Raw genomic sequence first — 13099 nt, forward strand, 5'->3', positions numbered from 1 at the left:
ACTGAAGCAGGAGAAGCTGACAAAAATAAAACAAAAGAAGTGAGATGAAGGCAATCATCACATCCCTTGGGCAGAGCAACACCCAGCTGGTTCTCAGAGAAAAGATGGCTCACTTAACTAAAATCCCCTATTTTCCCCTTTTTTATTGCTGAGCAAGATGTTTTATGGCATAGAATATCTCTTTGGTTGGCTCAGGTCACCCACCTGGTTGTGTCCCCTCCCAGCCTCTTATCCATCCCCCAGTCAGTGTTCTGGGAGCAGAGGGAGAAACAGAGGAGGTTTTGCTGCTGTGCAAACACTGTCCAGCAATAACTAAATCATCCATGTGTTAACAGCAGTGTTTTGGTCACAAACCTGAAACACAGGATCATATGAGCTGCCATAAAGGAAATTACCTCCATCCCAGACAGGCCAGCACAGAGTTCATTATCTCATGCAGAAGGAGCTGTATGTGCCAGCTGCACACAGTGAATGCTTCACATCTATTTGTGATTCTACAGCAAAACTCCCTTCAGATTCCCAGGAGCTGGTGAAGATATTCAGACTCCACTCTGAGTTCCTCTCATGCTACAGGCAAACTTTTGTTTTCCACATATCCTGTTGTGTTGTCCTCCTTGAGGATGCACAATGTATTCTTGTCAAGGTTTTGCAGACTTCGTTGTTTATTACAGGCTAAAAATGGATTAAACTTGCTTTGTGAGCAATGTATTGATATTCTGGTGCTCTCCCAGTCTCTTGTGAAATATATTTCCTCTTTCTCCTCTGCAAACAATATCCCAGCAAGCAGTGATCTTATTCAGGCTGTGCTTTGTGCTGGCTGCAGAGATATCCAGCTCCCAAACACCAACATATCCATCTGCTGTTGGTATCCCTTCACACATGGGTGGGTGTCCCTGTGTTCTCCAAGCAGGATGGGTCTGTGGCCAGACAAGTACCGGGCTGTTTTGATGGATGGTGGGAAGAAAACTGGGAGTGAGCTCAGGAGGCGAGGAACAAGCAGAGATCGTTTCCATCGCCCCCAAATGCAGAATTAGACATTTAAGTCAAGTCTTAAACAGGGATTGGGGAATGCTAGAACCCCCTGCCAAGCTAAGAAAAAATGTTGCCATATCCCAGCAGGGTGGGAAGAAGAAGTTGGGAATTGTTTGGGTGTTTTTCTGAAAGGAGGTTCTGATATCTGGTTCCTCTGCATTAAACTGAATCATCCTCAATCCAGCTCTAGAAGCCTTAAACTCAGACTCTAAACTCAGTAATCTTTCCAGATAGATGCTTTCCTATCTTTGCACTGTTACTAAATTAACATATCTCAAATTCATATTTTGAGATAAATCCTTTCGAGCCTCAAATTAACAATGGAAGAAATGTCAGCATCAAAATTGAACTTCAGCTGTCCTGGGCACTCACCTTTCAGGACATTTGTTCTGAGTACCAGGAGCTACTGGGGTTGTAGAATGAGATTTTCAGTCTCCTGAGATCCAGTTTTCTGATTAGCTTTCTTGGTATTTTTTTCCTGCTGCTCTGCTTCGTAGCAGATGTCCTGGGCAAAAGAAATAATGATGATTTGCCTTTCATTGAAGTTTAAAATAAGGCAGAGACCACTCTGAGGTCAAATCTGGGAAAATGTAGTGGGCAGAAAGAACGGTGAGAACTGGTTGTTTCCCAGCTCAGAAGATTGTTTCCCAAATGCCATTGATATGACAGTTCCTGGCCAAAGCTGACTGATGTAAATTAATGATTTGGTCCATTGTATTCATGGGGAATTAGAACAGGACAGACAGTTGGCTTCGTGTATTCATCTAAACATTCTCCCCAGTTAACAGAAAAGGGTAATTTTTACTCTACAGGTGTAATCTTCCTGTTATCTTAGACACTGTCTTTGACATGGGAGGAATTTCCTTCTGAAATTGGCTCTCTCTATGTTGACTCTAAAGGGAACCAAATCAGTGCTTAGACTGAATTCCTAATTTTTAGAAGGATGAAACTACACGATTTGAATACCTTCCTTTAGAGCTTGCTGAGGTGCATGGAAGAGCAAGCAAATGAACCCATATCTGCTGATTTTCCCATTTAGTCACAAATCCATCCTCTTTATTAGCAGTCTTTCATATTCACCATTGTTACCATTGTCTGGGACCAAGCAGAAGTCATCAGTATTCATCACCTGCAGTTTAGCTTCCTTCTGAACTTGGACTAAGGCTTTCAAAAGGGAACTGCTTGTAACTCCCAGCCCATCACGAGCTGCACGCTGCACAGAAGGCTTCAAGCCTCACTCTGTCTCTATCTCCAATCACTCAGCACTTCAGACCACTCAAAAAAAAAAAAAATGTTGGCAGATGAAACCCACGTGCAGTCAAATGCAGGGACTGGAATGTTCAGTGGAGCTTTTTTTTTTCCCCTTGTTCCTCACTCCAACATATCTGTGTTCTTGCAACTGTTTCATATCTCTCAGAGCCCCCAAAGTGCTCGTTGCAAAGCAGTTGGCAAAGCAAAGATATATCCTGATATTTGTGAGAAAGAGAGCTCTTAGCTTGACTAACAGGGGTTGCAGGAGGGAGTGGACAGCACTGTTATCCACAGCCTAAACTAGTTCTGAAGCATGTCCATGAGAGTTAGAGGGTCAGGGCTTCTTTTCTGATTTCCCCCAGAGAAGCCAGAGCACACCCAGCAGGGCTGTGCCGAGGTCATAGGGTTGGATGTTACATGGAATAATGGTCCCAGCCACAGCACAAACCCAAGCCATAACATGGACACACATCCCACTGCATGGCTGTTAAATTGATGCTGATCTGTTGTAATCGTCTGGGCAATTGTTTTCAGCTTCTGGAAGGGATGGCTTTGTCTTTTTCTCCCTGGATTATAAACAGTGGCCAAGCCACCTGGCTATTTGCCACACAGCACAGGGGGGAAATTCTCTTTTCTGGAGCCTGAGGGTCCAAATCTCCAGGGTAGGGAGTCCAGCATGTTACAACAGATTCATGCAACCAAAATGTACTATTTCATCAACAGAAGTCTAGGTCAGAATGGACTATCACCATCGTCTTTGGACAAATCGATATACCTGGCAAGTGTTGAAAATAGGAATAAAAAGAATTTATTTTTTTTTTTTTAACCTCTGGGTATCATTTATTATTTATTTGGGAGAAAATTTGAATCACTGAGGAATGACATGTTTTGGAGTGTGCTGTTACTCTGAGATAACTGCACTTTGCCTCAGGTATGCAGTGAGTCACCAGGTTGATAACTGGTGCATTCCAGCACCCTGAGAAGTGGAGCTGTTGTTACCTTACAGTAACCACATGCCTTGAGCAATGTTATTTCTCACCTACAATAGTGACTTTTTATCTTGTTAAGAAAAACTTGATGCCATCGATTTTCAGGAACTATGTTGAAAGGCATATGACTAAGTGCTTTACAAAAACTCCCCGCATAAACACAGCCTCTCAGGCTATGCTGGTTAGTGGTCAGAGCAGGAAAGGACAAATAAAATGCTCAGGAATCTATTTACAGAAACATGGTCAAGTAAACCAAGAAGGAGCCACTGTGTGTGTGCCCTATCCAGGTGTCTAGGACCAAGATTTAGTGTGGAGTGTGAAGCACAGCTGTTTAGATGGAGCTTTTATGCCACTGTTTCCCAAGCAGCATGTGAAAGAGTGAGTATAAAAGCTCCAGTTTGCTTATTTTATTTGGATGCTTCCCAAAGCAAAGACTGCTACTTACTCTGTGTGTGCACATCCCTCCCTGAGCAGCCCTAAGCTCAGCTCCTACCTTTCCATGGGAATGGTGATATTACTAACAAAGAGCTTTGCCTACACATTTCTTCACCTCCTGCTGTCCAGACACACTCTGGTACCAGCGTGTTCCAGCTTTCCATCCCAATCACTCCATTCACTGCAGCTTAAACATTAGGCAGAAATTCAGTCCAGGGGATCCTTAATGTTATTATTTCCCATATTTTCTTCTCTGGGCACCCATTTGCCCCTGGCAGCTCTGAACCAGCCCAGATGTTCTCCCTAGGGCACTGTCAGCTCCAGTGTCCCAGTGCTGTTGCTGCTACAGGAGGCTCATACCCTGAGTTCAGTCTTTCAGAGCTGACATTATTTTTCGGATGCCAGCAATGAATTCTGCACACAGACACTCAAGGCAACTGAAAGGGCTGTGGCTGTCAAGTGTTTCTTTATGTCGTGTTCAATTCTTGTTTTCAAGCTTTTCTTTTGCTTGTGACACCTTCTCCAGAAATAAACATTTCTTTCCCTGCTAGTTATAGATGAGTTCCCTCCAAGCCAGTCAGCACTTAACTCTTCCCGTGTTTCCAGAGGAAAATCATCTCTGGAGGGAGGGATCTATAGGATAAAAGCTGCAGGACCAAGTTGGGACACCTGAGAGCTATTTTTAGCTCTGCTGCTGGATGGCCACAGAGCCTCAAGGGGATCACTTTACTCTTCTTCACTTCTCCTTGCACCTGTGTAACAGAAGCGAGAGCACAAGGATCTAATCCTCTCTTCAGGATTATGGTTGTTTGTACAACTTTTCTCTTGGAAGCCACAGCTGAATAACTGCAGCTTTTTGGCTACACAACAGCATAAAGGGACGATGGTAGCAACACAATGAGGTATTTATGGGAAATGATGCTACTGAGAGCATCGTGGTTTGCACCTCCATCTCCACTGCTGCACTTGCCCACACTGGCAGCAAGGTTAAGCCACCATGGGAATACTAACAGGCTCTTCCAAAGCCTCATTTGGCTTTGGAGATCATCCTGAGTGGAGCTTTGTAGATTATCCTGAGGGAACTTCTAAGAATTTCCTCACAGACCTCAGTAGATGAGATCAAAAGGAAGCAGTAGACACCCTGTTGTTCATGAGAGGGATGTAGCAAGAATATGTTTTAGACAGAACCAGAGGCTTGGATAAAGCAGTTCCAAACCTCAGTTAAATGTCTATAATCTCCAAATCATCCATCCTTACACATGTGTTGACAAAAACTACTCTATAGGGGCAAAGTAATTATTTTTATTCTCTTTCTTTCCTTGCTGCTTCACCAATAGTGGATCAATATTGTCATTAAAGCTCTGAGAATAGGCTCAGTTGGTTAATCTGTGTCTTGAGTGCAACACAGAGAGAAAGGAAAACAAAACCCCCTCAATCATGTAGCTCTTCCACAGCCATCACCAGTCCCTTTGTTTGGGAAAAGGGGCACATCCATGGATGTCTCTCTCTCAAACAACGAGGCACATGGTCCTGGGTTTTCAAAAGGCATCTGGAGACATCTCTCACCAGTGGCAATTTGTAGGTAGGCCAGGTTTAGAGGATGAGCATCCTTTTAAAAGCTGCCTTATTGTGTACTTGGTGCATTCCTTTAACAGGCTTATCCTATCATTAAGTCTTCTAGGGGAGAAGGGAGCCATTGTGGCCATGTAAGACCAGCCTAATTAGCTTTGCTGAGGATTTATTTAACAGGTTTATTCTAACAAGTTTATTCTTTAAACATCTGATAACTGATTTGTTATAACTATTTAATGAGCCTCTGTCCTCCTCTGTTGGGTTTAATTCCTTTTGCTGCTGCTTGGGAAGGTTTTGCATCCACAGAGAAGGCTGATTGTGCCATGTTTGGGCACTGATAAGCTTTATTCTTGTGGCAGATATTCACTTCAGTGTGCTGAAGTAGGTGGATGCACCTGTATTCATGTGAATAGGAACGTGTGGAAGAGGGAAGGTTTTTTGTGCTACATTTCAGTGCAGTGCCTTTCATCCAGCAAGGCCCAAGAAGTCTTACAAACCCTCACATTCAAATCCTGCTTGCTGAAAGCAAAGGTTCCTGTAGGTTTCAAGTGGGTTTCTAATCAGACCCGTGGGCAAAATCCCTAATTGGTGAATCCATGAAATGATAATGGGTTAATTGTGTTCAAGATAACCCCAAATGTGTTCTGGTCCTGCTTATATATCCACAGCACCCTGAGGGTCCCTTGGGTGACGGGGTGAGATGCTTCCTGGACTTCTATAAGAGCATTATGTGGGACACTGGGTTGTTCTGACCCTGATACTGAAGATAATATAAATTCAAACCCTCTGACTGGGCAAAGTATCCTGTTACAGCTTCTTTTCCTGAGGAAGGGTGGTGTATGTCAGAATGTGCACAGAGTCACTCTGCTTTGTATGGCTCCAAACACCTCTATTCTGAAGGCAATTAAACATAAATTTAAATTCACTTTAACAAGGCATGGCTTCTGTATTACTTTAGCAGGTCAGAAAGTCAAGCAAGAGCAATAGAGCATTAATCAGAATTGTCCCACAGACCACTGAAAGAGATTTTACCTCTCCTGGTCCAGTTCTGTAATCTCAGGCTTTGTGTTCTCCCCACAGAAAGAAATATCAGCTTGCTATAGAATAAAAGAAGAGAAGAAAGCATTTATGTTCAGGCCAAAGTATATTATTGTTCTTCAGACTCAAATAATAGAAATTATAATTAATAGTGCACAGATAACGCTCAAATTTCCATCAAATTATGCATTAAATATTATATATATATATACTATTATATATGGCTATAACTAGAAAACACAGTCAGCAGTGTTTGACCCACATTGTTACACTCTGTACCACTTGATTCAGATCTTAGTGGACAGACAAACTCTTCTTTTGATGAGGTTGTTCTCAGTCCCATTCCACCAGGATGTGCCTCAGCTAGAGAGAGCACCATGAACTTGATATCTAGTGGCAGAATTTTGTGTCATCTTTAGAATGTTATTTTGCACAGCAAAGAGAAAGGAAGGTTGAGGGGAAAACCTACACTTTTGCCTCTCACGAGCTGGGAATCAGCTGAAAGAATGAAGTGATGTCTCTGTGGAAAGGGAGGAGGGAGTGTAGGTCTATGTCTGTGTGCACACAGGGAGACAGAAAGCCTCAATCTTCGAGATTTATTTCATAACACATTTAGGATAAGGTGGAAACATTCTTATCTTTTTTGTAGATGAGATCCTGACAGACCGAGGGGACTTATCTGTAAAGTAACATAGAAAAGATGTGTCCAGACATCAAGTTTAACTGTTGCTTCCAAAATATCAACCCCGTTTCCTAACCCCTGGATCAGCCCTCTTCTAATGGAAGCTTTCAGTCCACAGTGCCTCAAATCTCACGATTTCATATCATCAGAAATAAGTGAAGAATTAACTAACCTTGCTTTTTGTATAAAGGAAGTCTGGAGGAGGCCCTGGAGATAACTGGTTGTTCCATTTTTATCACCTCAGCTCTGCCAATGTTTCCTTTGAGGGTCTGCGAGCAAAGGTTCTATTCTACAGTTTAAAGGAAAAGGAAGAACTGAAAAATATTTTCCACTAAAATTTTACTAAAGAGCTCTCAACACAGAGGGAAATATTTCCACCACATGATGTTCCTTCTCAGCACTGCTTGCAAACATACAGTAGCTACAGGATAGAGAGGGATGAACACTCCCGGGTTAAATGTTTTTTCATTCAAAAATGTCAATCTTTTCACACCAAATTTTGCAGGGAAAAAGTTTTTCTTTCAACGAAACATCTCATTCACAGGATTCTACTCACATTAAAAACAAAGACAAAGAAACTTTCAGCCTGGCCCCACAGGATGTGCAGGAGGTCAGAGCCTGGGACTCTGACTGGGGTCTTACTTAGTCCTTGCGTGATTCCCCTGGAGTCTTTGACACAGACAGTGGGATTTCTGTCCCAGCCCTCTCCCCAAGCCCCCAGCAGGGACTGACACCGAGGAATGGCCGTGTTTTACTTCTGGAGCACATCCATATCTGCAGTCACAGCCCCTTTCCCCTGCAGACAACTTATTACAGAAGTGACTTGAGCCAGGACAAGGACCCCCCATCCCCAGCTCACACAGTGCTCTCCAGCTCTGTGACCCAGCTGTGATGATAAAAAGCCATTTCAGTTTTAGCCAGAGCCTGACCTTAGTTATTAACAGTATAGGTTGAGCAGAGACTGTTGATGGAGGATTTCTTTTAACATTCCTGATTGATAAGGAAACCTCATGCCCATGGCTCTCCAGTTTGACTTGGAGTCTATAAGTATAAATCTCTGCCATTAAAAAAAAAAAAAAGCCCTTTCCCCCACTATGGCTCCCCAAATGTCACCATTAATTTAAATCCCTCCACCTGCAGTTTTATGTGACCACAGGACAGTGCCTTTGAGTGGGAAATGATGAGTGTCCGAGCTGACCTCCACAGGCTTGGATCTTATCTATCCATGGCAGCAAGGCCAGCTCCTTCCAATCAGCTCCTGTGTGCAGGGATAATAAAAAAAGATATACCTTCCCTCCCCACCTGTTTAACACAGTTGTTTAATACAGTAATTCTGTGAGAATGTGCATGTTGTGAGTGACTTACTGTTATTGTGTGCATTTAGGGCAGCCTGAAGATTCAAAAACAGAGATAAAAGTTCTATTATCCAAAGGGCCCCTTTGCCCACAGCAATGTTTATGAAAATCATTTTGTCCTCTTGCAATTTGATTTTTTTCTGTTTTATTAAAGTGTAAAGCATTTTGAAAGGAGAGTGGAAATACATTGGCTTGCTAGAGCCACCTCAATCAGATGAGGAGAGGGCATGGGGCAACCTCTCCCGTTTCTCTGCTGCCTTCTGAGAAGAACCATGGTCTTGGAAATAAAGTGGTGGGACTTCAGTGATACAGCTGTTTGCTGCCAGCTGGAGGGAGGGCACCAGAGAGGCTTTAGAAACCAGGCTGGGAAGTGCAGAATTGCTTTGGCAGGTGTTTGAAAACAAGCACCAATTTAAATTATCACAATCCCACTACTCGAGCCACCCCAGTGTGACTCTGAACAGTCACCTGCACTTTTGCCAAGCAGGGGACTGGAAAAAGCTCTTTTTTTTTTTTTCCTTTTCCCCACTCCCTCTGTCTCAGAGAAAGGTCTTTTCTTGTGCTCCAGTTTGTCATTATAACCTCCATATATATGGAGCTTCAGCTTACTGAGGCTCCATAATGTCAAGGTGTTGCCTGTTTGCTTCACTTTGCTTACATGAGAATTGCTTCCTTCATTTGAAAAGAATAAAAAGTAGTCCATTCAGAGCTCCTTGCACCAGCAGAAAAAAGTATGTCTGATTTAGCAAAAGAGAAAGCACACTCCACTGCTGTGAACTGCTTTGTTGTTGACTTTAAAAGCCTTGTACTGTTTAGTCATTATTGTTACTTTTAAGAACAGACTCTTCACTTTAGAATGTTCTGGATCCCAACAACTCTTCCTGCCTTTCAGACACGAAGCTCCTCAGACCAGATATGTCTCTGCTGATGTGTCTGAAGATCCTCAAGTAAAGCACAGCCCTGATCTTTGCAACAGTTCTGAATTCCTCCTATGTTGCAGTTAATGGTAATTTTCCCCTGATTTTTTAGCTGGAGTAATTTCATCTGTTGCCACATGAAACAAGGAGAATGTTCCCAAGGCTTTAATGGGTGTTCTTTCTGCCTTTTCAAGGTTATTCAGAGCAGGAAAAAATATCAATATCAGCCCACCTGGTGTACTGGATCCTGTCAAACCTCCCAGCCTGGGAAGGCTGAGGTAGGCAGGAATGCTCACTAAAGTGTAGGAACAACATTCTTGCCATTACTCTTTTAATTAATGGTTGGTTAATGCTGGATCCCAACTTCTGCATAATTCCTCTGACCACTGCACTTTCAGTAATAGAGTAAAAGAGTTGAAAGGGAAATTACATGTATTTAGGTTAGAAAATAGTATAGACAGCTAGAATATAGAAAATCATGCTAAAAAGAGGATGGTGGTATAGCAGATCTGTTCAGCCTTCAGAAGGGAAAGCTCCAGGAAAAAATCCATGCATTGACACCAGTTCCATGTTGCTCAGTTCAGCATTTAAAAAATTACAGAATTTTCCTCTACAGTCTCTGAGGTACTTTGTGTAAAATACAAAATTAACTTGAACTGAAAAGGATATTTTGACTTCTATTTTCTGATCCTTCCAAATGGTCACAAAAGGTATTTCCTAATGTTTTTTCCTGCTGTGAAAACTGAAAACTTGATTCTTAAAGTAAGTATCTAGAAGACGAATTACCCAAATTATAATATGGCACCTGGATCTGGGTCTTTTTCTGAAAGCAATTGATATTATCAGATTTATAACAACTCACTTAAAATGGTATCAGTGAACATTAGTGATGAAGCCCTTCTTTCCATATTTTGTCAGGATGACTTGTGATAAACCTTGCACTTTTCATCATTTTTCAAATAATACAAATCCACATATTTTCCCTTGGAGGTGTTCCATCCTCCTCTCTGACTCCCTCATCAGGCTCCAGCAACCACTGCTTTCTTGGGGATAGGAATTACCAATATCCTGTGATCTTTAATAAAAATGCCAATTTAAAATGTTGCCAGAGACTCCTTTTGTGATATGCAAACCTTTCACCCAGAGCCAAATCCTAGTGAGGATCTTCTTAACACAAATATGTTCACAAATCTGTGTCACTTCAGCAGAGGGTGAGCAAATTTGTGCTGAGATCCTTCTTAGCATGAGTGTGTTTACAATCCTACGTCATTTCAGTAGTGAGGGAGCCAATTTGTGCCCCCTGAGTTAAAACACGACAAAAAGCCAGGATGACCTGTCAGCTCAGGAAAAAAGGCACTGATAACAAAGGCTGTCCATTAACCCCTGTCCCAGGAAGGTGCAGGTTCCTGGAGAGCCCCCTCCCACATCCCCTACACCTCCCCAGATGCAGGAGAACAATCCAGCCCAACTGGCTTTTCCACCCACCGCATTTCCCGAGCCTTGATTAGATTCTGCAATCACAGATCAATTGATAATTTCATAAACCCTAGTGAGTGGCTGTCAGCACTGCAATCAGCCCAGTGTGATGTGGATGCATTGACCTTCAATCCCCTGCCCAGGAGTGTGTGTCAAAGATAAAATGCCTGTTTGTAATGCCTCCCCCTCCCTCTCTCCCCAGGCTATTGCTCTTTATGGACTGAGTAAGCTTTTGTTTAATTGGTTACAGCAACTGGAGAAATAAATAATATCAATACTCAGCCTGCCCCCAGTGACTCCCAGATGGCTGCAGTGAGGAGGCTTTGCTCTACAGGTGGCCCTCAGGAAAAGTTTGTCAGTCTGCTCCAAGGGAAAACACTCAGACTTTAAGCTACACGGCAGAGGATTGCACTTTCCCTGTGCCTTAGGAATGGGAGTGAGATGAGGATCACGGGAAATATTTTCTCCATGACTTTTCCATCCATACTCTGGAGCTGGCTGCCCTCCCTTCTTCAGTGCCTTGGTCTGCATTATAATGACATGACAAAGACATGAGGCTACTTCCCTTTTCTGTCCTTCTTTTCCCATCTCATCCCACCCCCCTGGACCTACATCCCTCCTTGAACTGAGTATCAATATTAGCCAAGACATGGGGAGAGAGGCAGAGAAGTAAATTACTGACAGCCACTCAGAAAAACTGACCTGAACTCTTCTGAAAGCATCAGCATATTTCTTATCTGCTTCTTATGTTCACCATTTCATCCCAGATAAATGCAGTGATTCCTATTTACTCTGTGTGTGCAACCCCAGTCTTTTTCCCTGCAAGCAGTTTGTTATTCTCAGAGCTTGGTGAAGAATCTACAAGCCACATATAAACTCTTCTGCTGCTGCCAGAGTATCCCATGGATAGATTTTAATTTTCTCAAGCATCTTTGCTGTGCAAACCCATCAGTATCACAACCCAGACTCCCATCCCAGCACATGCTCAGAAATGTTCACAAGCTCATCATCGCTGTGTTGTCACTTAAATCATAAGGTCCTGTTGAAGCTATTTCCCTATTAGCTGATGACTCCCAAGCACTTGTAACTGAGGGCTCATAAAAAGTTTATGCAAGTTTCATGCAACATTGCATTCAGCAAAACACGACCACTCAGCTTCATGTAGCCTGGAAGGTAACACAAGGAGAGCTGGCTACCTGCAAATTCCAGGTGAGCTTCCCAGGAACCTTGTGTTGAACAACTGTTCCACAGCTGCCTCTCTAATCACGAAAAAAGTATGAACCTTTTTGACTTTGGCACAAACGTGGCATGAAGTGTGAAATCAAGCCATGTTGTACACCATTTGGAATGACCAGTCACATGCAGTGTCTAAATAATTAGCGAAATAATTAATAACCTGCCAAATAATTAGCGCACATAATTAGGTATGGACAAAAATGAGAGCTCCTTGAGTGTGCTCCTTGAGTTTGGGTCATGGCAAACAAGATCAGAATGTCAACTAAGCTTTCAGTCCATCATTGCATAACCTGGCTGCTGTGACTCTGGGAAAACCGTTGGAATGCTGGAATGCTGTGGGTCTTAATATTATTGAGATAAAATTACATATCTCTCACTTTTACCACCCCCTGTTGATTAATACTGGGAGCAACTCTCCTCTAACTTCTTTTTATGGCATCTCTGTCCCCAACAACATCAGAAGAGGCAGAATTTACTTTTCTTGAAACCTACTCCAGAAACCAAGTGTGGGCAGCCAGGACCACACAGACAGAGGACAGGCCCCATTGGTTTAATCACAATATTCCCCCTCACACCTCTAGAACCACACCTCAGGCCTGGATTTCCCTAACTGAGTTGTCTTTCTCTGGATGTCTCATCATTCAAGCTGCTTCAAGTGACCCTTCACACCTCACAGCTCCTGTGGGACAGGCCAGAGGGAATTTCTGTGGTGGGAAGGAATGTACTCCCTGAAGAAAATTTTTCAAACATAGAATCACAGAAGGGTTTGGGTTGGAAGGGACCTTAAAGATGGATTTCTTCCAACCCTCTCCATGAGTAGAAATATCTTTTTCTAGACCAGGCTGCTCAAAGCCTCATCCAACCTGGCCTTGAACGCTTCCAGAGGTGAAAGTGTTCAACTTTTGACTTCCTCCCACTCCTGACAGAGTTGCACAAGAAAACACTCCTTCACCACAATGAGAGGAGGCAAAACCAGCAGCACCAGTTATGCACCACAACGCCATAAGAACCCAGAGGGCTCCAAAAGTCAGAGCGTGGCCACCTGGCAGAAGGACATTTGGCAGAGATACCTCACCAAGTGCACTGGACAACCAGGAGCCCCCCAGTGACCCATCC

Source organism: Lepidothrix coronata, unplaced genomic scaffold, assembly GCF_001604755.1.
Source record: "Lepidothrix coronata isolate B3197 unplaced genomic scaffold, Lepidothrix_coronata-1.0 Scaffold28, whole genome shotgun sequence".
NCBI lineage: Eukaryota > Metazoa > Chordata > Aves > Passeriformes > Pipridae > Lepidothrix > Lepidothrix coronata.